Here is a 24541-nt window from a genome sequence, read left to right on the forward strand (position 1 = left end):
TTGGTTCTTTCGGTAAAGTCACGTAGGTATAAAATAAAATAAATCACGACGTTTCGGGCGCAACACAAGCGTCCGTCATCAGGTGGGAAAGCGATGGTCTGCTGCTGAGGCAGACTGCTTTAAAAGGTTTGTAATGGGTGTAGCCACTTCCGTGCCCTCTTCGAGGAGGCCGCTCTCCTCCTATCTCACAGTTACATGCTAACTTCTCACATTAACATCACGCTAACTTCTCACATTAACATCACTAGTCACGGCCACTTCTTTATGACCCTTGGGCTACACCCATTTCAAACCTTTTAAAACAGTCTGCATTTCAGCAGACCATCGCTTTCCCACCTGATGACGGACGCTTGTGTTGCCCCCGTAACGTCGTGATTTATTTTATTTTATACCTACGCGACTTTACCGAAAGAACCAAAGAGTATATATGCACCCTTATGATGTTTTCACACACCATTTGGGCCACATCGATTGAGGGAAAGTCTCGGCCAAGTTACAAAAAACCATTGGTCCTTACAACTGATACAATTTGCGGGACGCGGTGGTGATATGATCAGCGCCCTGAGCTGCCATGCCACTGGCTCGTTTCACACAACGGAGAGCAAACCGGTTGAGTGTAACGCATTTGACTTCAAGCTGTTCGCGTGAAACCAAATTAAGGCAATTCATTGCTCAAAATCTTGCCAATTATAGATCATCTCAAGGAGATTATTAATTGAAACGTTTGCGTCAAAGCGAGAGCGTTACATTTAATTGTCACGTATAAAGAATCAGTGACACTGGTTCGAGTCCTGGCCATGCACACCAACACCATTTGGTATCTCAACCTGGCCCACGCGGTGGTGGAAATGGGACCGGAATGCTCCAGAATGCCATGGCGGGAGTGAAAATTTGAACCCGACTGCGTTCCGGAAGGAATTCAAAGTATTAATTTTGTATGTTGCATTCTGGTCATTTAACAACAGACGGCACTTTCCCCAATCAGTCTAAAATAATAATATATGAGCCATTTATATATATTGTATGCTTTATTATGTTCACAAATAAACCGCTAGATACGTGAAGTAAAACTTGTTCATACCACTTTGAAAAATCTTCACATGATCAATTCGTAATAAAAAAAGGTCTAATGATGATCACGCCAAAAGGCGTACTTTTGGCGTCATCTGGTCAAGCACCAATTGGGTCGAGGCTCAAAAGAAAGCCGTCCCTTGGTGTGGACCAATCCGTTTCAAGGACAATGGCACATATATTATCATAGTATGTTTTTTTATTCTTTGGTTCTTTCGGTAAAGTCACGTATAAATATAAAATAATAAATTACATAATAACATACGACGTTTCGATTGCAAAGCAAGCAATCATCATCAGGTACAAATGAAAGAGAAACACACCTAGTAAACTTAGAAATATAATGCAACACAGCGCAGAAAGTCGGCTGACACAAGTCAACACCCTACCTGGTTGATTACGTCCAAGAGAGAGACAAGACACAGAACTGGAGACAAACACAGACACACAAGCGGAAATATGTTTTTGTTTGCATTTTGACTGCAGGTATTGTGGTTAATGCAGACACGAATCCTTGTAAAAGGTTTCAGTTTTGTTGCCAGAAAAAAGGGGAAAAAACCCTATTATTACATTTTGGTACTGGCAAAGGAGGTCTAATGATGATCAATTCGTGTTAACAATTGTGAAATGAACAGGTTCAGAACTTGTATATTATGTAAGGTTCGTTAAAACCAAATTCTCCAAACTTGGCCAACTTGCCTAAACTACCACAGACACATATTCTTGGTTCTTTCGGTAAAGTCACGTAGAAGGGACTTTACCGAAAGAACCAAGAATATGAATCCCTGCAGTCACGAAAGCTGTAAATCAAAATTTTACCACAGACACATTTATGTAAGGGGAATTTCTACACTAAAACATGCAGCTGTATGTTTTCACATATGTGACATAAGCTGCTTTAAATTATATATTTGTTTCCCTTTTGAAAACGAGTAGACGTGGTGCTGGCTTTAGAACACGTCCCATGGTGATTGTATTCTTTAGTAAAAAATCATACAAAAGAAAATGTTGCTGAATGCGCACATTCTTTTTTGTCATCTGGGAATGTCACATTTGTTCAAAGTTGTGTTTCTGGCTTGTACATTTAAACAAAAAAAAGTCCTTCCATTCCAATTACACCCATTGAATAATGTAACAAATGTGTAAGAATGTGCACAAATAGACGTTTGTAACAACACGTGTGCTATATTCACAGTCAATCGAGTGTCTTTTGTTAAATAAAATATGTAGTTTATCAGAGGCCGTGGCTATCGAGTGTGCGAACAGTCCAACTTCCCCGCGGGGATTGGGGGGGGGGGCAGTGGCCGGACGAGCCCAGGCACCAGAGGAAACTGCACAGGGGGCCCCATTTCATTTCTCGCATCGGGACCCACGCCAGGAATGCTACACCGCTCGGATTTTATATACCGTTCCTCATGGCCCTCAACAAAATACATTGCATCTCCCAAAACCTCAGTGGTGATGTAACATTTTTACATCGCTTAACAAACACACACACATACACACACGTGCACAATTGTGGATATGTTTTCCAGTGGAACGAGAGAACACATAGTTTTAATGACAAAAGAGGAAAGGAGGAACAACAGGAATCACAATACTGTGTCATCACATTATTTTCCCTTGTGGAAAATGGAACAAATACCTAAAGTGTCTCCCTGCTCGATCAAGTTAAACGGAGCCACCAAGTCTCGAGGAAAACCAATTGCTGGCTTCCAACAAAGTGGTACTCATTTTATTTACTCCACAAGAGACGAAACATGAGTTCACTTGAAACCCCCTTCTCCACAACTTTTGAATTTGCACTTGTTGTTATTTTCACATTTAAGAGTCACGCGCCCTCACCTCAGTGCTGCAAATGAAACCCCCAGAACCGCCGCCACAGGCACAAACGTCCGCACCTGCAGTGCGCACGTGTGTGCCTGTAGCGAACAGATGGAGACTCTATTGACGCACCCACTCACACACGGGGCAAATAAATAAATAAATGATGCCTGGAGGAAGCAGTGCAAGGAGGTTGTTTCTCACAACATTTTAGAGTTGCCTTTGCACGTGTGGGCTTTGTTCAAGTACTCGCGAATTAAAAAAAAACAATTCTCAGATGAGGAACATACCAAAAATACCAAATCAGGGGGATATGAACTTGCCAATTCGATCTCCCAGTTGAAAGCAGAATGAGAGCGTTTCTTAAATCCCTCCGCCTCTGTTCATCCCGCCAGGTCTAAATGGGTACAGCAGAGTCGATCGCCGGTGCCGCGTGTGGTGGGGTACGGCGTGAGTACTGTCCTGCTAGCTCTTCTGAGACGTCCAGCCAGCGTGGAAGAGTAGGCCAAAACACTCTCGAAAGAAGATTTCTAGAGCTGCCTCAATTGGAGGCTCTTTCCGCTAGCAGTGGCACGAGCAAGCAGTTGCAGGGCTGCGCCTTTACCGTCTTGCCTTTTTGTTACCGTATTTCCCGAAATGCGTTGTTTTATCAAACAGTTGGACGTTCTTTAAATTGCACTCTGACGATGGCTGCCGTGAGAGTGGGGATGGATGCCCTGTGGGTAGCAGAATGGCTGCGCTTGCTTAAATACTTGTGGCTTAGTGTTGGCAAGGAAACACCGCAACCATCCCAGCAAATGGTGCAAGAGCCACACTCGTCGATGAAAAGAAGAGCAGAAAATTAGATAAAATGTTCCCTTCATGGGTGTATTGTATGGTCGTGTTTTTATTTCCATGAATTTTTCTCCATCCTGTTGTAAAAAAACAAATAATTGCCACAAAATGTATATTGTTACGAAGAAAAGCCAGTCACGGAAAAGTCAAGTCCATCGTATACCTACTCCACGGAAAAATACTGTAAGATTGTTTTTATCCCTTGAACTATTAAACACGCATGTTAAGTTTAGGCACAAACAACATGCATTTCAAAATAAGTTACAATTGAGAAAATAAATTCTGACTTTAAAATATCACATGCTCTTTATCCTCTGCACCTCCCATTAGCACGGTTGGATACGTACGGTGCAATAGAAGTTCAACATACATACATACATTCTAAAGTTTGTATTTCAGATGCGTTTTCTGATCTTGTCCCTCAGAATACAAGAGATTATCTTTGATGGTGATATTACCAAAGTTCCCTATGCATATACAGGACCATTAATTTCAACAGCCAATGTTCGATCCACTGCTCGATGAAGGCCTTCCCACCATCCTGTTCTGCGATTCGACAATCCATCTCACTCCTGCACACTGATTTCATCGCTCCATCTCCCTGGTGGTCATCCTCTTGGGCACTTTCTCTCCTCTGGCTGTCATCCTGTCACTAATTTTATCCACCGGCCGTCATCCCTTGTGTTGATGGGTCCTGCTCAAGCTCACGTTTGATTCGTTCCTTGATCTGTGCTCTCCTCTTCCGGTCCCTCGCTGTATTTCCAAACAAAAACCTCTCTACTCTTTGGTTCTATTCGGTAAAGTCACGTAGGTAAAAAAATAAAACAACAAAAATCACGACGTTTTGGCCACAACACAAGTGGCCTTCATCAGGTGAAGGGACCAGACTGTCTAGAGGACAGCGCTGGAGTGAACACAGCCAAGCTCAGACCGCGACCTTTAAGCTCTCACACAGCTAAAGAGGTGAAAAATGTATGTATGTTGAACTTATTTCGCACCATACGGAGCCAACCGTGCTAATCGGAGGTGTGAGGTTGGAGTGATTTTTGAAAAACAGTATAATGTAAACAACATTCCTTGAAGGTGCATGACCTAAATCCAAGTCAGGATAAATCATAGCTTAATTATATAACAAACAATTTAAACACCGCTCTCAACCCAGTCACCAATGGCTACACACAAAAACCCATCACATAAACTGCAATGAATTTGTAAAAATTCCAGCTCTGAGAAGAAATATTGGTTCGATGAACGCTCCTCTCATATGACGAGTAGGTGGGAAAGTCCTTACTCTCCTGTGTGGACCAGAGGGGTCACTTGCACGGTTCTCAGAGGTAGCTCTTCAATATGCATTTCTGTGGGCCGTTCTCTCACACGAAGGGTTACAATTGCTCTGCGAGAAGTTTCATTGGATAGTTTGTCAAGTGGCATAATGTCGCGAGCACAATTGTGATAGACTTTGGGGAAAATATAACTAAAAAATATTAAAATTGAATATACTGTAACTAAAACCCAAAAAACAACGTCAGCACAACTGACATGGCATATAGAAGTCGATTGCAATTGTAACACACTGTGTATATATTTTACCGCAGTTATTAAAATGTGATAACTGAAATACTTTCGATGTTGACTTAATCCGTAAAACTATCACCCCAACCGTTGGGAAAGAACTATCTGAGGACCCAATCAAAACCATCACCTTGCCATAAATAGCAGGGGTCACCAGAAATATTTCCAAAAGCATGAGCAAACACAAAATCCAGGTTCGATTTAACACAGTACATACAATTCGTGATCTGATCCCATCTGTGAAGAATGTGATCCCTGACATGCAATACCCCGACGACTACAAACTAAGCTGTGTCTGCGGCAGTAGTTACATTGGGGAAACTAAGCAACATGTCTCGGACCGTGTTCGTGAACATAAGGCAGATCTGAAACACGGTAGGACCAATACCTCGGCCATGGCTGATCATTGTTTAAATGCGGTGGGCTCACACGAAATTTATTTCTCTAAGACGAAGGTACTTTGCAAGCCCACTGGCTATCGAAAAGATTCGTTCATGAAGCCATCCATATATATAGACACAGACACAATTTCAACCGAGAAGATGGGTACAAACTGAGCAATCATTGGAAGGACGTTATTAACCAGGTTAAGTCACAACTGGCTGTGATGTTTCCATCCTACCTGCCGATGTTAGTAGTTATTTTCGACTCTCTGGTTTTACATTAACAGGTTAAATCTCTTTACATTAACAGGTTAAATGTCTCACTAACACAGCCACCGTTGCTCGTTTTCCTCGATGTGGCCGTGGCTCCGCAATCTTACATTGACATGCTACTCTCTCACAATACAATGGCCACCTCCGCAGCTTCGTCGTCATGGAGGTAGCTCTCCGATCTTACATTGACATGCAAATTTCTCACTTAAGCATCACTAGCCCCGCCCACTTCGCTTATGACCCTTGGGCTACACCCATTTCACACCTTTAAAACATCTTGCCTCAGCATATTTCCCGCTATTTTTTCTCCTGATGACGATTGCTTGCGTTGCGATTGAAACGTCGTAGTTATTTTTGTTATGTTTTGTTATTTTCTTTGAACCTATCTACGTGACTTTACTGAAAGACCCAAGAATATGCTTTAGATGATAATAAAAAAAATGTGCAGTTTCTGTGTTAAAATAAATGTACGTGATCAGAACTTACGTCATTATAAATTTACATCAACTATCTCGAATAAAAGAGATGCTTGTTTATTTTAATAAACCATTGATGTGTTTTACTTGTGCTTCAAAACATAAACATGTGACACTAAATAAATGCAAAAAAAGTAAATAAACCTTTTAATGAAATGTTCAGTTTATTTTATTTAAGCAGGTGAGAATTCAAGAGACCAAAACATACTGCAGTATCAATTGCAGCAGTGACCCAGGTCAACACAATGACAAAAGCAATAAACTAAAATACAGCAACATAAAATGAAAACCTAATCAGGACATGAACCTTATGGCTGTACCCCGGGATACCATAGTATCCCGGCTCTCACGTAATGTCCATGATGGAGTAATTTTTAGTCTATTGATGGCCGGCGATGCGGCAATCGACTCATCTCGACGAGCTGTACACGATGCACCATTCAAAGTAGAATTTTTCGATAACGGATTTTTTTCATGCTGTTGTTTGGCGTTTCGACATCGCGGAGTGGCACCGATTTCGGATTCATTGGTACCCCAGTCGCGGAGTGAAGTAAATAAAATATTTTATTGCCTCGGCCATTTTGTATTATTTGGTACCCTGGGATACCGCCATAAGGATCACATGGCAACACGTTGCAGAATAAACTTAATATACAGCGCAAATCTATATCGATGTTAAACATTACATTTCCTGTAATATGTTGCCTCGTTCAAATTGCATTAAAACATCCTTTATCAAATTTACTTAGGTAAAATATTTAATAGAATCAAGGTAATCAGTGCGCTCTGAGGTAAAAAGGCTAGGACATACATCAGGATATATATACAGTGTATGTATGTGGTTATCACTTAAAACTTTAAATGCGTACAAAGTGTGCGTTTTGCTTCATATTGTTAGTTAATTGGCTCCACGGTGGCGAGATGTTAACTACCTCGCCTAGTATACAGGAGATAGTGAGTTCGATCCCAACGCTGACACCTATATATTTGGCGTTTGCATGTTCTCCCCATGGTCGCGAGGATTTTTCTTCGGCTCCTCGTGTTTTTTTCCTCCACATTTAGAATCAACGTGCATTTAGAGTATTTGGCTCCGATAAATTGTCCACATGATCAGCCACTTAGTTGAGCTATCATTTCTGGCCAGGCGGTTGCAAAAAAATTGCTAAATAGCTCAGTGGCTCATAAAAAAAGTTAAATACGTAAAAATAGCGCTTCTTATGGGTACATTTACATGTGTACAACCCCTATGTCCATCCACTGTTCAACGAGGACATCTCCCCTCACGCTGCACGGAGCTATTTGATCATACTTGACTCTGCTTGTCAGTGTGGATGGTAAAGGCAGGGAGCATAGACATTGGGACACAGTACAGGACAATAATGTTTTTTTTGCTGTGTTGCCCTCTGCTGGCAACAAACTTAGATAATAGAGTACAATGTTACAATTCATACAATGCTCAAGTTCAAATTGCCATAGTGTTTATTCCAGGAAAGAAAAGTGGATATTGTTGCACCACAGGTGCATGAGGAATGGCGGTGGCTTTGGGGAGGTCTTCATCCAGCAGTGGATTGGCCATGGCTGATCATGAAGATGATGATGATGGTGGTGAACCGAGCACAAACATTTTTTAATGTTTTGTTTGTTTGGTTACGACCCTGGCTGAACTGGAAAGTGGGAACATTCTGTGCTGCTCGAAACCTTTACCCCTCCTCCGGGATCCATGGTAATTATGCAATTATCCCACAGATGGATCCTGACTAAAGTATATGCTTGAGCATGTGCCCGGGCAAATTTGGGTGCGCCTATCTAAACACGTGTTCCAAAACATGAATATGAAATACCCACCACAAGCAGGTGAAAGTTTAGGCTCGAGCATCGTAATGGTGACATATTCTTCATTCAAAAATGTGTGTACTTCGTAAGAGTTTTCTAGTAAATGTACAAAATCATGGGACATGCTGCACAGAGAAAGCACTCGGAGGTCAAAAATGAGAGCACCCCCTCACTGTGGAACTACGCTTCAAGGTCAAACGCACCCATGGTGAGAACTGCGGTCAACTACACTGACTTTTGTCTTGTTAATACTGTGTTTAAACTACCACCACTGCAGGTCAAAACCCTGCTCATTCTGCTTCTTCCCTCACACTGCTCAACTTTGGAATTCCCTCCTATCATTGTCTCCATTATTACGACCTCTGCTCGATGCAATAAACATGTTGACGCTTTACTTAATACAACATTGACAGTGCTGTTTGTTGTTCACGATTTGACCCACGGCCCGCACAGAACGGGGAGGCCCTCAACCAGCAGTGGATGATGGTTAAATGGGCTATACATGTACACGTGCATGTATAGTATTGTCGGGTCTTGAGCAGAATAAAAAAAAAGCTTACAGGATGACAGAGAATAAAATAGGCAAATTATGTTTGACAGTGATTAAATAGTCATAAATTGAGAGTGTTGTATTATTAAAAAAGCATTACAGATTAATATCATCAAATTAGCTCACGTAAATCACCCGCGCCCCCCATCCACCCTCCATCCTTCCTTATAATATCTGTAAAAATATACATACGTGTTTATAAAATAAACAATTACATCACAACACAACGTTGTCTCAATGTTGGCCTTCTTTTTTTCAACAACAACAACAACAACAAAATGAACAAGCAAACAAACAGAAATAACATCAACAATATTGCACGAAGGAGACCGGGGGGACGGAGAGAGAGAGATATTGAAAGGAAGGAAGGGGAGAGGCGCGGTGCTCGCCAGTCGATACATTTTAATTTACTGAAACGCTCCAAATGAGGGCAAAGGTGCTGGAGAAGGGGCGTGTGGAGGCTGTGGGAAAACTCTAAAAAAACCACCCACGGGCTACCTCTCTCTGTCCCACTGGAGAAGCACTGGTGTCGAAATGTAAGCTTGTCGTAAAACGATGAAGCACAGCAATTAGTTTAAAGTTGAACTGATTTTGCTCCACGCGGCTTTACACCAGGGATGCAGGGATTGGAAAAACCTGAATGTGGCCCGAGAAATGCATTTCATACGTCCAGCGGCCACGAGACCACCATTTCCACCACGAAACGGCCGGCAAATCAAGATGCATCCATCTCTGCGAGCATCGTCGCCGCATTGATCGGTTAACTCCAGTGAATTATATTTGACTTGACACAGTGGGTCTAACCTTAACGTGCACGGCCATGTCTGTTATTCTGGACGGGCTTCTTGCAGTGGCAGACAGAAACCATTGTGCATGTTAATGTGCCTGCCCAGAGGTAGTTGAAAGGTGCTGTTCGGCTCTCAGGAAGGGCTTTAAAGGTTCTCCACCCCGTAATCCATACACATCCAAAGAAAGTCTCACCGTCGGGCTCACTTCTAAGAGAAACAGGCTCTTTTTTTTTTCCATGGAAGGTGCCAGATTACTGGAATAAAAGGTTTCCAGCAAGAGCGTATGCGATTGAACAGCACATATACTTATTATTTTATTGTTTCCGTTCAACGTGACTTTACCGAAAGAACCAAGAATATGAATCACTGCAGTCACGAAAGCTTTAAATCAAAATTGAACAACACATGTTGGCCAAAATTATCCATGTGCATTAAACTAAATGATTCAGCGTCAGCCTCTCTTCACATGCATGTTTTGGGCAAATGAATTGTGCATCTTGGCCTTATTATTTTAATTAGGATGCTTTAAACGTAACCTGTCAACTAATAGCTATGTCCATGCATACAGTGCTGCATGCGTGATATTCCCGTATGCGGTTACACGTCAGATAAAATGTTCCGAGCGGCTAGGCTTGGCGTTGTAGTAGGGCTATAGAAATATCTTGTTTCAAGATTCAAGATATCAAATTCCATCGTATAACAATAATATATCAGTATCCCATCATTTTGCAGATGTAATTTCCATTTGTTGTGCTGTGCTTCCAGAACGAATAAAGATTACTCAATATGAAGCAGACAAAGTTGCTATAATCATTTTAGATTTGAAGTTTTCGTGACTGCAATAATTCATACTCTTTGGTTTTATTCGATAAAGCCACGTAGGTAAAAAACAAATAAAAATAAAATAAAATAAACAATTAAAACACGACGTTTCGGAGGCAACACAAACTTCCATCTTCAGGTGGAAACAGTCACAGCAAAAAATCGCTGCACCAAGTGGCGAGGCTCTGAGAACCTCGGGCTTAAATGCAGGTTAAGGGGGGGGAGCCATGTAGGGGGACCTTGGTGGGGTGCGGGGCTGAGTTAATCCGTCTTTTGTTGTGTAGAGGGTGCGGGGGGGTGGGTCACTGTGTGTGTGCAATAGAAACGGAAAAATAGAAAAATTAAAGATCGGCAAGAATGTGCTGTAAGGGGGGAGTAGAAAAAAGGGAAATAGAAAGTTCGGAAGGAATATGCTTGGTATAACACTACTTGAAATTGCTGTTAGAAATTAGTTGACGTTTGGTATGATTTAAAACGTCTTTCCAGTGGTTGCTTAATTTGAAACCATCCTCTCGGTTGAAGTTATGCCTGTGTTTGTATATCTGAATGGCTTCGTGGACAAATCTCTGGTGATAACCTATAGGTTTACAGAGAACCTTGGTATTGGAGAAGACAATCTCATGATCACCCACAGCGTTGTAACAATGATCAGCCACAGCAGATGAATTCGTTCTGCCGTGTTTCAGATCTGATTTGTGCTCGCAAATTCGGTCACAGATATGTCGTTTCGTCTCCCTGATATAGCAATCACTGCAGGTACAACTCAATTTGTAAACTCTGGGGTACTGTAAGTCAGGGATGACATCCTTTACGGATGGGATCAGATCACGAATTTTGTGTACTGTATTGAATCGGACTTGGATCTTGTGTTTGTTTAGAATTTTGGAAATCTTCTTAGTAACGCCTGCTATGTATGGTAGTGTGATGGTTTTGATCGGAGTATCAAGTGGTTGTTTCTGCATGGTAGGAGAAACAGCTTGGCGAATGGTACGGTCAGAGTATCCGTTCCTCTTGAGGGCCAGCCGTACCAATTTTAATTCACTGGTCAAGTGGTTTAGAGAATTAAATGGGTGTCACAAGACATCTGCACTACCCTGTACACGTCAATTATGGAACGTGCTTTTTTACAGTATGGGAGAAGAGAAATTGTATTAACAAACACAGGACAAAGACAAAAGTATTCATGAATGTTCCTGCAGTATAAATGCAAACAAAAATCGCACTAGGTCATTGCATTTTTTAATTACTATTTTGATTGAGCACTGTTATGATGTTACACCTACATAAGTTATTTTCTTTTTGCACGTACATGTATGTTTTCCTTCAATTGTGGCCCCTGGTAAAACGTGTAGCATGTTTGTCGAAATCAGCCGTGGCACACTGGCGTAAAGAGATCATTATTAACACGTCCCACCAAACGTAGCCTCACACTCGCCGCTTCCACCGCGCTGCACTGTCTAAAACATGAAGGCAAACTCACGGCAGGCACAAAACCTCGAACCTCCTTTGAACAATTGAGTGCAGTACAGTTAATCCTGTTGCATGATCCCTGTTTCAAAGGGAGGCAATTTAGACATTCAAGGAGTGGAGGAGGGGACGGATTCCATCAATTTTTATTGAATGGATGTTTAAGTAACGATATGACCTGCCTTTGTCTATTATGCACTCGTTCAACTGTGGTGTTAAATATTGTGCCAATTTTTTTACTTCACTCTTAAGAATTCAAAAAGGGGGCTGATATTTAGGCCTCCCAATGATGCTACGTTGGTTATGGTGTGGGGGATACCATACGTTACCACTCTTGGCAGTGCAGGTTGGTCATATTACACAACAATTCAATCAGCCACCAAACGCGGTATTGCTTTGGTATACGTTTGTAATTACAGGACTGTAATATAATTCCACCAACCCAATTGCCTGCCTTCAACGGCTGAGTACTAAAATGTTCGAAGTGTATTATCCATCCATGAACTGACTGCAGAAGGCCATCCCATACCTTCCCTCGTAGGACAGATTTGAATATATTTAAATGTAGAATTCTCAGAATCTGAGTGTGTTATAATTTCTGATTAGGTTAGAGTGTAGGTACATTGGGAAAATGAATTAACATTTGCAAAGTTTTGTAAGGTTTGTACTTATTGTAAAAAAAATCAAACACAAGTTAAATGTTGTATTCTGCGCCCTTGTTATTGTGTTTTTATACATCTGTTGTTTTTTTCCTGCCATGGTAAGAATTCATTATCGAAAATTAGTATTTTTGTACAGTATTAGGACAGCTTGGGTTATTTTATGGCATTTTTGAAAGACAAAATTCAGATAACTCAACTGGACACATTTCTTGCTCCCAATTTGAGGAAATTACGATGCTCATCTTTTACACCACCAGGGACACCAACTTGACACAATCACCACCGTCACCTGCTAATATCCCGAGTGACCAAATTGTGCACACGTCCATACCATGATGGCCAGCTGTATACTGCCACGTGTGAGTTATCTATTGTGGCACAGTGATTCAACCGGTCGTGAAACATATCCATTTAAAGCACGAGTGCTCAGGAAATTATGTATTGTACACTGTAATTTGTAGGCTGGCTTTGCTGCAAAGAGGCTTCAAATCCACGACTATGTTTTCAAATGCAGGTGACCAATGCATTGCATGGGGTTCGAAACATTGCTTTAAGCATAGCAGATAGACTAGTACTTTGGTATTTTGCTTTCAAGTTATTACAGATGAACATAAACTAATAATAATAGTAAGTAATGTTATTTTTTAATTCTGGCGAATTGCCCGATGATACTGGATGTAATTACTAGCGAAACGTCGTATTCAAACTGTAAATATTGTGGATTCACTCTTCAAGACACCGGTGGGTTAAAGTAGTGAACTATTTGTCTTTTAATCTTTGTTTTTTTCGGTAAAGTCACGTATAAATAAGAAATAATAAAATAACATAATAGCATACGACGTTTCGGTTGCAACACAAGCAGCCATCATCAGGTACAGAAGAGCTAAATTTACGAGAGAGGGGAAACACATAATCCCAGATGTATACACAGACACCCAAGTAGGGGGAACTAACACCAACACAATAGGGGACACAGAGAGAGAAGCATACCAAACAGAGTTTAGCAGAATTTGGAAACCATATAAAGCAACACAGACGGTCGGTCAAAACACAATTAACGCATAGCCTGGTTAATTACGTTACTTCAAAGATCGCCAAATTTCAAGTTAAGCATGAAACCCAAGATACAGACGGCACACACACACATAGACATTCAAGTAGAGCGGACCAGCACGGGTACAAGCACACAGTGAAGTCGCCTTAAATAGGCAGAGAAGAATGTCTACGTGTGTGTGTGCCGTCTGTACCTTAAATTTCATACTTAACTTGCAATTTAGCAATCTTTGAAATAACGTAATCAACCAGGCTATTCGTTAATTGTGTTTTGACCGACCGTCTGTGTTGCTTTATATGGTTTCCAAATTCTGCTAAACCCTGTCTGTTTGGTATGCTTCTCTCTCTGTGTCCCCTTTTGTATCTGTGTTAGTTCCCCCTACTTGGGTGTCTGTATATACATCTGGGGTTATGTGTTTCCCCTCTCTCGTAAATTTAGCTCTTCTGTACCTGATGACGGCTGCTTGTGTTGCAACCGAAACGCCGTATGCTATTATGTTATTTTATTATTTCTTATTTATACGTGACTTTACCGAAAAAAACAAAGATTAATTCCTGCAGTCACGAAAGCTTCGAACCAAGTTTATTTGTCTTTTGTCAACGTGACACTTTTTTTGCTGATTGGCCGTGTCGGGTGGTGGAGGGTTACGACACATTTATAAATAACGCGATCTAACCCAAAAACCTTTATTATGAATAATATTGGTCGCGAAAAACTACGTGTTAAAATATTATTTTACACTTACATATTAAAATACATTGTATGGTCATAAAACAACATCCGATATGCCACCATAACCCTCACCTCCTACTTCACCCGTGGTTAACGCTCCCTTTCTCGGAGCTGCCATCACGTGAATAATACTGTTCATATGTAAAAAAACAATAGCCTTGTTGATCATCGGATTCCTCCAGCATAAATAAATATTCTGATTCTGAATACATCGTGGTGGACAGGAGTTGCTCAGAATCAGCTTCAACCGGTCACCCTGAAAAGCGTGGATCGGGCGGCGTGAGTGATCTCTGACAGCCAGACGACACCCAACATTGGGCTGTTACCCTCCCTGCATTTGGCTCGCAAGTCGGGGACAGTTTACCGGGATGCGGCCCATGGAGCCGCTGATGACAGACGGGGTGCTCCTGAGGTCACGGTTCGAGGTCCACCCGCATTGTCACGAAGCGGCTGCTTCTTCAGAGCCCGTTTTGATTCCCGCCCACGCCGAAAACCCAAAACGCCCCAATCACCTGCTCTGTATATACTTTGGACGAGGGCTTTCTCACACCGCGCAGGTCATGCAAGGTGGGTGGATGGGTGGGGGGGTTTCTCTGACGATACTTCACTCATTGGTGAGTGCAAATTGGTGAAGGCGCGTAGCGAAGACACGGGAACATAGAACCGCAGGACAACATTAGATGTCGCTGCACCGTGCACCAATGTGCGCAATGTAGCACATCCCTGCAGCCACCTACAACAATCTGGCGTGTGTGGAGATCACCCATCCAAGGACTATCCAGGCTCCACGCTGCTTAGATGTTGCGACTGATAAGGTCGGGCACATTCCAGATGATTTAGCTATGGGCTTATGTCTATGTGCAGCATTGTATTGTTTTCATCTCTCTCCAAAAAAATACTTGTGAAGTACGGTATATCAAGATGCGAGGTTATTCGGAACACATTGGTCACTTTACAGCGAATGTAGGAGTCAACATCCACGGGCAATTTTACTTTTACAATGGGCGAACTGATTTCAGATGCTGAGAAAATGAAGCAATAACCGCTGTATTTAAGAAATCAGTCACAGACGGAGTCCCAGATTTCCCGAGTTTTGGATTCAATGGCTTGTGTAATTACGTGGCAAGATAGGGCGTATGAATTCTGCAATCGACTTCATTACACTGGCCACCATTGCGAAGGAAGCCCACCAATAGCAAGTGCCTCGTGGGCTCATATTGTCAGAGCCGTTGGCCCATTTCACAGTCCGTTGCAGGAGAACCAATTAGCTGGATTTATTTGTTGACCCAGAAAAATCTTACCGAGCCTCAAAACTTTATTTGATTAACGCCGACAAGGAAGATTAAAAAGTGTTCAATGCATTCGCTCTGTCTGTCTCTCTGTCTGTCGGTATTTAACATGAGGTCAAGATAGCTCGAAGAATGATGATCCGATATAAATTACATTTTTAGTTCAAAGGTTTGCCGATGAGCTGACACGATAATAAATTGACAAGTTTGCTAAACAACACTAATTTGGTCGTATCATTATGTGACCTAACCCTGAATTACATTCCGAATTAAAATAATGGCTACGAAGACCCGTGCACTTAGGGTATTTTTAACCAAAAAATGTATTTCAATATGCACGCAACTGCGAATGTGTAGCTGGATCGTTATGGTGCTCAAAGTCGTGCTCAAGACGCCACGGGGTGAATCGTCTCCTTGGTGGCCCCTAAAGTCGTGGTAGAAATCCCAATCATTACCAGGGTAAGGACCAGCCTCTTCTCGCTACAGGCCATTTAAGATTGCTATTCCACAAAATGATTGGCGGATTAATGATTAATGCTCACTGATTATGCTGATCTAAGTGGCATCCATGATTTACACGCTCGTGCTTTTCATACCAATGGGTAACGGAGCCTGTTCTAAAGTGACATTTACTGTGCAACAGTTTATTTTTTGTATATTCATATTCGTTGACGTGTAATGATAGCCATGTGTTCTGCAAAATTCAAGTAAGCACAATAATCCAAATGATATACCTTGACGACAGATCTGATGAGCTAGGAATACATTCATAGTTACGCTACTGTGCATATGTTACCAATTTGCACATGACAGTAGTACAAAAAAATAATCTTTAAGTGAAGCCTCAATACGAAATGTAAGATAATCCGAAAGAAAATTTGTTTTGGATTGACGAGAAAATGTTACGTCACAAAAAGTAACGTGGGGTGACATCACTAGCATGACGTCACTTACATGACGTCACGTCCACTCTTTTCCCGCCAAAAGCGGCATCACTCTTGTTAGCTCGAAGACACGTTAAATTATTACACAAAGTAAATGTCCAGAGTCTGAAATCCCCCCCCAAAAATATCCAAAGTTACCTTTAAACATTTTTTGATCCAAAACGCTTTTTGTTTTTTAATCCGAAACTCATCTCACGTACACATTTATACAAGAGATTTAACGACAAAGGCGTGCACTGCATGTACAAAAACAGTACCATGTAATGCATACAACGTATTCCATTCATGACAATATCGCCATCGATTCCTTGCTGGCTCTCGCTCGTAACACCCAAAGACTCGTAACACCCAAATATTTACCGCGCAACCATATTATATTGTAAACAAATTAATTGGACAAACATTTGACAAATCTGTTCGCTCAGCCACAGACAGAGGTCACATCAACTCTTGCCCGAGGTTGTGTAAACCAATCATTGTTCATCAAAACATACATTTCAACAAATTCCCGTCTTCATTGACGAGATAGGCACTGCCCGCACAAAGTTGCCATAGCTTGCTCGTTGCAAATGCATTGCTGGCGAGCGACAGCTGTCGATGACGATTGCCATAAAACTGTTCCAAGGTGTCTCTGTCCCATATCCCGATGGCAGCCTCCCTGGGCAGCCCGGTTCACTTTGACCTGGGGCTGGCCCCAGCACCAGTCGTGATGTTGTTAGGTCAGCATAGAAAATGAGATACGCACTCAACTTATTTCAATTACTCGCTCACGATTTGTATGATAAATGCACAGTCAAACCCTGTTGAACCCTCTCATGCATCACGTCGACTACAATGGACTGCTGTTATTTACATAGCCGCCAAGAAACGGCATGAAATCATTTAAGCACATTTTACGGGGTTCCTTTGATTTCTAAAATCACATGAAACCAACAAAAACAAAATTTTGGTTTGGCGTTTAATAATTCATACTTGAAAGGGATTATTCAGATTATTTTGCTGCTATAAATGTGCAATGATTAGCCACTTTGTTGAGCTATCATTTGTGGCCAGGTTGCTTCTGATAAATAAGTTAACATCTCAGTGGGCTTTGCCTGATAGGATGGGGATGGTTTAATTAAATTTGTATGTGTTTGGGTGACTATTCTTTACCTTTCTGGTACTTTGCACTCCTATCATGTTTTTGTATTGTTTGTTGTTCGAACGTTCTTACCCACCCCTACTAGACATCTGTGAAAAATAACTTTATAGCTCATCGGATTCCTCCAGTGTAAACAAATATTCTGAATAGTAGAGGTATAGAGTACTTTAATTTTCGTAACCAAACCCATTTCTATATTAACCATTGTTAAAATAAACAGTTTTTGAGACCACCGCCCTCTTTTGTTCCATGGAGGGAAGTGGGAGCAAGAGATCTTGTTAGCTCAATGGGCCTTACCTGTCTCAATAAAGTCGAAGTCTCGTTGAGCACGAGAACCAAGGTCCAACTGTGGTGCTGTTTCTGGAGCCATTTCAGAGCTGGCACGGCCCAGTTCCCAGTGTTCATGGAAACACGGCAGCACAGGGGCACACGGGAAGGTGAACACCATTCTTTCGTGTGTATGTAACAAGACCGTAATTATAATATATATTGGGGGACACCCCCCCCCAATATTCAAATATGCTCAAAATGTCCCCCCCAATATATTGCTATAAAATAGATGTCTGTTTATGATTGTGGTTATGGTTGTACTTTATTAATCCCGAATCTCTGCCATTACATACAATGAAACAAGAAAAGGTAAAAAAGAAAAAAACAGAGCAATGTAATACAATACACTATTAGACATTATTGTAAAACATATATATAAAGTCCGTCCTATGCGTTAGTCCCCCCCAATGTTGACTCCATGGCTACGGTCTTGGTGTGTAACACCCTTTACACACAGGCGCGCAATTATGTGGCCTGATAGCACGATCAGTCCTAAAGTATATTGGGAATTGGTGTAGTCGGGTCAAGTGTCAGTAACTCTTCCCCCTTCCAATCTGGGCTGGTGTGGTAAAACCTCCGCCCCCCTTGAAACACAAATTAGCTTGCTGTTGCACGGCCTCTGGATGTGAGGCCGACTTTTATCAGTTGCTCGCGCTCTGTGTGCAAGGCTGACTTTTTATCTAATGAACTGTAATTTATCACCCTGGCTTTCTTTCATCCCCCCAAGGCCTTCCTTGTAGAAGAGATTTGTTTTGGTGTTTTTTTTCCTTCTCTGAGTGTGCTCGCTCTGGTGTTAAATCATGATTTTATTGGTCGGTGTAAATGTGTACTTTCCATATTGTAATGATTACAGCGCACTGGACTTGCAATACAGAGGTCGTGGTTTGTATACGCTCTCCCAGCGGCATTTGATAGAATGGGAAAGATTGTTACCCTCCCACACATACACTGCCTCTGTCCACAGAGTAGTATTAATGGGTTCACCACAGTTAATTGGATCGGCGGGTCGCATGTGGGGATTAAAGTGTGGGTCCCCCCACCCTTTAACTAAACTACAGTATGTATTTTTTTTATTTTACCACGTAAGACCCAATGAGCTATATAGCTCTTTTTTCAGAAGCGACCTGGCCACAAATGATAGCTTCATAGAAATGGCTTAGCACGTGAAAATTTCTATCAAACAAAAACTCGAAACGCATGTTTTTAAATGTGGAGCGAAAACCCGATGACCTGGAGAGAAATCCACGCGACCATGGGAAGAAAGAACAAGCAAACTCCAAATATTCAACCGTCAGGGTCGGGATCAAACCCACGGCCTCCTGTGTAACCAGACGAATCAGTTAACATCTCGCCACCGTGGCGCCAAACTATGGACGTGGTGACCTTAGTGTGAATCCCAGCCATGGCCAGTTTCACCCTCCCTGCTGCCGAGCCCTCCAACCCGCATTGACCCACCGTGATGCAATGTGGTCAAACAACCCCTACGTCGTGACACGGCGTGGGGAGACCTTCATCCCGCAGACGATGGGAGGGTGGGAAGGGGACGGGGGAGCAATATCTCATTATTAATGTTACCATGATAAATAAAGAGCAAACATATGTCGTCTACAATGCAAACTAATTTGCTGCAATGCCGGTTAATCACGCTGCCGCAACTGGCTGTCGTCCAAGTACTGAAGGAAGACGTAAGGACCAAATGTTCTTTTGCTTGACTCCTAGCCCAGGAAGGCTGCTCGCTCAAAGTTAGCCGTGTGTTACGATGAGCCTAAAAAAAAAGATGTGAGCATGCTCCTTCGTCTTTAGGTATGCAGTGCTCTGCCCCACGCATGCCACTGTGTACAGTGCCACAGCACATGCATGTAGGAGGGACATGATTCACATCACTTCACTCGCCGACCTGTGTTCAGGTTGCACCGAGGGCCGTTTGGCGTGGAGTCCGGCATTTTGCTCCGTGCGCCGGGAGCGTCCTCGATTTCTAAATTAAAGCTACTTCATTCCTTCAGTTCTCGAAGAGGCTCCCGGACAGGTGGACCAAAACGTCGGACATCATGTCGAGCGACTACGCGGGTACAACTGGAAACACGCGGCAGAGCTGTGCAGCACAACCACGAAAACCGACGTGTGAATAGGGGTTTCTATGTAACATTCAAGACTGCCTACGTGTGCCTCTGAAGTGTGTATGTAAAAATATTTAAACATTTACTTTAAAGAAACAACTGATAAGCAAGGCCTGAGTGCAACCAAAACTTGTTATCTTACTTTCGTCTTTCAACGAATAACAATGAATGAATGTATGAGAATGCAGGGAGTTGACCAACTTCAAATATTACAGCAGAGTCTTCTGTGAACCCCCTGGTGCGTCTCAATTTTAAACCAATATTTGGACTCACTTTTTTAAAAAAAATTATTACCTCTGCTTGATGTCTATTACTCTTGATGCCCGAATGAGCTTCTTGACAGTGTGTAATCTATCTATCTATCATCTATCTATCTTCTATCTATCATCTATCTATTTGATATATAAAAGGGAAATTTGTGAATGTGTGTCTGTTCAAAATGTTTAGCGTACTTCCCGACATGCAATAAACTTGAAATTTGCCATGTGGGTACTTTCCAGACTGTACACCATGCAGAAATAAAAACACGTGACTTTTGTATTTGGGGGGGAGGGGTGCAATTATGAATATATTTTGCACGGCAAGTGAGCTGTGACGTCACATCTGTCATGTGACCCGTGTGCGAAAGCGTCACGCAGTGTGCCTGCTGACGTCACGCACCCCCCCAACTCTCCGCGGCTAAAGTGCCATAGAAATGTGTTGCAGGTCTAAGGCGTTCTTCGTGCAGCATTGCTTTATTGTTTCAGTCGTTTACTGCCGCACGCACCGTGAAAGTTGTGTGTGTCTGCAGCAAGCGCGTGTATGTGTACCTATGGACGAGCACGTGTGTGTGTGTGGGGAGCGGTAGTGTAGTGGTTAGCACGCTGTGTGTGTGTGTGGGGGGAGCGGTAGTGTAGAGGTTAGCGCTACGCTGCGCTACGAACCCGGCGACCCGAGCTCACGGCCACCACCGGTGACGATTATTTGAACCGGTCCTGGGCCTCCCCTAGGTCGACTCAGCCTCAAACGAGTGTGTGGTGTGTGAACATCGCCACTGGGGAGACAAAGGCGGCCGGGCGTGGTAAATCTAAGTCCCGGACGAAGCCGGGTAGTAAAGCTGGTTCATAATAAAGGTTTTTGGGTTAGATCGCGTTTATTTATAAATGTGTCGTAACCCTCCACCACCCGACACGGCCAATCAGCAAAAAAAGTGTCACGTTGACAAAAGACAAATAATTAACTACTTCAGCCCACCGGTGTGTTGAAGAGTTAATCCACATTTACAGTTTGAGTACGACGTTTCGCTGGTAAATACATCCAGCATCATCGGGCAATTCGCCAGAATGGTAAAGCCCTCTCCGCTTGCTCCCGGTTTTATATAGAGCAGCAGGGTGACGTCATCACTTAACTCATATCAGGTGCAGTGATTAGAGGCTGAGGGGGGTATTGTAATTATATAATCGATTAGTAATCAGTCATTGGTTATGATTAGTAATGAGTTGTAGATTAGTCATCTCTGCCTCATTATGTGGAAGGAGTCTAACTGCTGATTCTACCTCAGCAATTATCTCATCCACTGGAATTGTGCGTGGGGTAACGGCAAAGTTAAGGCCTTTAATCACTGCACCTGGCCGTATCGGGTGGTGGAGGGTTACGACACATTTATAAATAAACGCGATCTAACCCAAAAACCTTTATTATGAGTAATATTGGTCGCGAAAGCCTACGTGTTAAACTGTATTTCAGTCTGCTCCACTTACAAGATAGAAAAGCTGGCAGGGCCATTGGCCGAATTGTCACTTATTTTACAGGGTGGCCAAAAAGTCAGGGCACATAGGGTTATTATATTTATCTTAACAAATCTTCGATCTGACTTCCAATGCATGCACGAATTATCTCTTGAAACAAATGTAGAACTTGTTTTCTGAGTTTACAGCTGCTGCTTTCTTTAGCTTTCATGAAAAGAATTGAACTCGTTCGCCTTCAGTCAAATTATTTTCCACGTTTAAATGTCATCTGAAAAGGAAGAAGCATAGATATGAAAAAAAATGTTGATAGCAAATATATGTTCATTGAGTAGCAGGACTCTTTACTGCCTGTTATTCCCCATATTAATATTTGTTTGAGGTGGAATGATTCCTTGATGAATCGATCAACGACATCTACATAAATTCATTGCATAAGAATCAATGATTTTAGATTTGTGTACGTAAGCAACGAGTTTGTGTCACCGCTGCAGCTACGAAAGGCGCGACCATTCACGACAGGATTCTGTTATAACGAAAAAACCCCAGTACGGCACTTGAATCAATCAATCAAGTCGTGAACCTCTGCTGTGCCAATTCATCAAACTCGCTGTGAAGGGTTAATTAATACTTTTTTTATATGACTGTTGTTGGACATGGGAGAAAAATGGAATTGCCAAAAGAAAATGCACACTGACACAGCAGTAACTCGTGTGTTATACTAACACAGCAGTAACTCGTGTGTTATACTGACACAGTGGTAACTCGTGTGTTATACTGACATCAGTAACTCGTGTGTCATTCTGACATAGTAGTAACTCGTGTGTTATACTGACACAGCAGTAACTCGTGTGTTATACTGACACAGCAGTAACTCGTGTGTTATACTGACACAGCAGTAACTCGTGTGTTATACTGACACAGTAATAACTCGTGTGTTATACTGACACAGCAGTAACTCCTGTGTTATACTGACACAGTAATAACTCGTGTGTTATACTGACACAGTGGTAACTCGTGTGTTATACTGACATCAGTAACTCGTGTGTCATTCTGACACAGTAGTAACTCGTGTGTTATACTGACACTGCAGTAACTCGTGTGGTATACTGACACAGCAGTAACTCGTGTGTTGTACTGACAGCAGTAACTCGTGTGTTATACTGACACAGCAGTAACTCGTGTGTTATACTGACACAGCAGTAACTCGTGTGTTATACTGACACAGCAGTAACTCGTGTGTTATGCTGACACAGTAGTAACTCGTGTGTTATACTGACACAGCAGTAACTCGTGTGTTATACTGACACAGCAGTAACTCGTTTGTTATACTGACACAGCAGTAACTCGTGTGTTATACTGACACAGCAGTAACTCGTGTGTTATACTAACACAGCAGTAACTCGTGTGTTATACTGACACAGTGGTAACTCGTGTGTTATACTGACACAGTAGTAACTCGCGTGTTATGTTGACACAGTAGTAACTCGTGTGTTATACTGATACAGCAGTAACTCGTGTGTTATACTGACAGCAGTAACTCGTGTGTTATACTGATACAGCAGTAACTCGTGTGTTATACTGACACAGCAGTAACTCGTGTGTTATACTGACACAGCAGTAACTCGTGTGTTATACTGACACAGTAGTAACTCGTGTGTTAAACTAACACAGCAGTAACTCGTGTGTTATACTGACAGTAGTAACTCGTGTGTTATACTGACACAGTAGTAACTCGTGTGTTATACTGACACAGTAGTAACTTGTGTGTTATACTGACAGAGCAGTAACTCGTGTGTTATACTGACACAGTAGTAAATCGTGTGTTATACTGACACAGCAGTAACTCGCGTGTTATACTGACACAGCGGTAACCAGTGTGTTATACTGACACAGTGGCAACTCGTGTGTTACACTGACACAGTAGTAACTCGTGTGTTATACTGACACAGCAGTAACTCGTGTGTTATACTGACAAACTAGTAACTCGTGTGTTATACTGACACAGTAGTAACTCGTGTGTTATACTGACACAGTAGTAACTCGTGTGTTATACTGATACAGCAGTAACTCGTGTGTTATACTGACACAGCAGTAACTCGTGTGTTATACAGACACATGAGTAACTCGTGTGTTATACTGAAACAGTAGTAACTCGTGTGTTATGCTGACACAGTAATAACTCGTGTGTTATACTGACACATGAGTAACTCGTGTGTTATACTGACAGATGAGTAACTCGTGTGTTATACTGACACAGTAATAACTCGTGTGTTATACTGACACAGCAGTAACTCGTGTGTTATACTGACACAGCAGTAACTCGTGTGTTATAATGACACAGCAGTAACTCATGTGTTATACTGACACAGTAGTAACTCGTGTGTTATACTGACACAGTAATAACTCGTGTGTTATACTGACACACTAGTAACTCGTGTGTTATACTGACACAGCAGTAACTCGTGTGTTATAATGACACAGCAGTAACTCGTGTGTTATACTAACACAGCAGTAACTCGTGTGTTATACTGACACAGTAGTAACTCGCGTGCTATACTGAATCGTGTGTTATACAAACACAGCAGTAACTCGTGTGCTATACTGACACAGCAGTAACTCGTGTGTTATACTGACACAGCAGTAACTCGTGCG

The sequence above is a fragment of the Petromyzon marinus genome, chromosome 1, assembly GCF_048934315.1.
Source record: "Petromyzon marinus isolate PM22_M1 ecotype Great Lakes invasive population chromosome 1, UKy_Petmar_22M1.pri1.0, whole genome shotgun sequence".
NCBI lineage: Eukaryota > Metazoa > Chordata > Hyperoartia > Petromyzontiformes > Petromyzontidae > Petromyzon > Petromyzon marinus.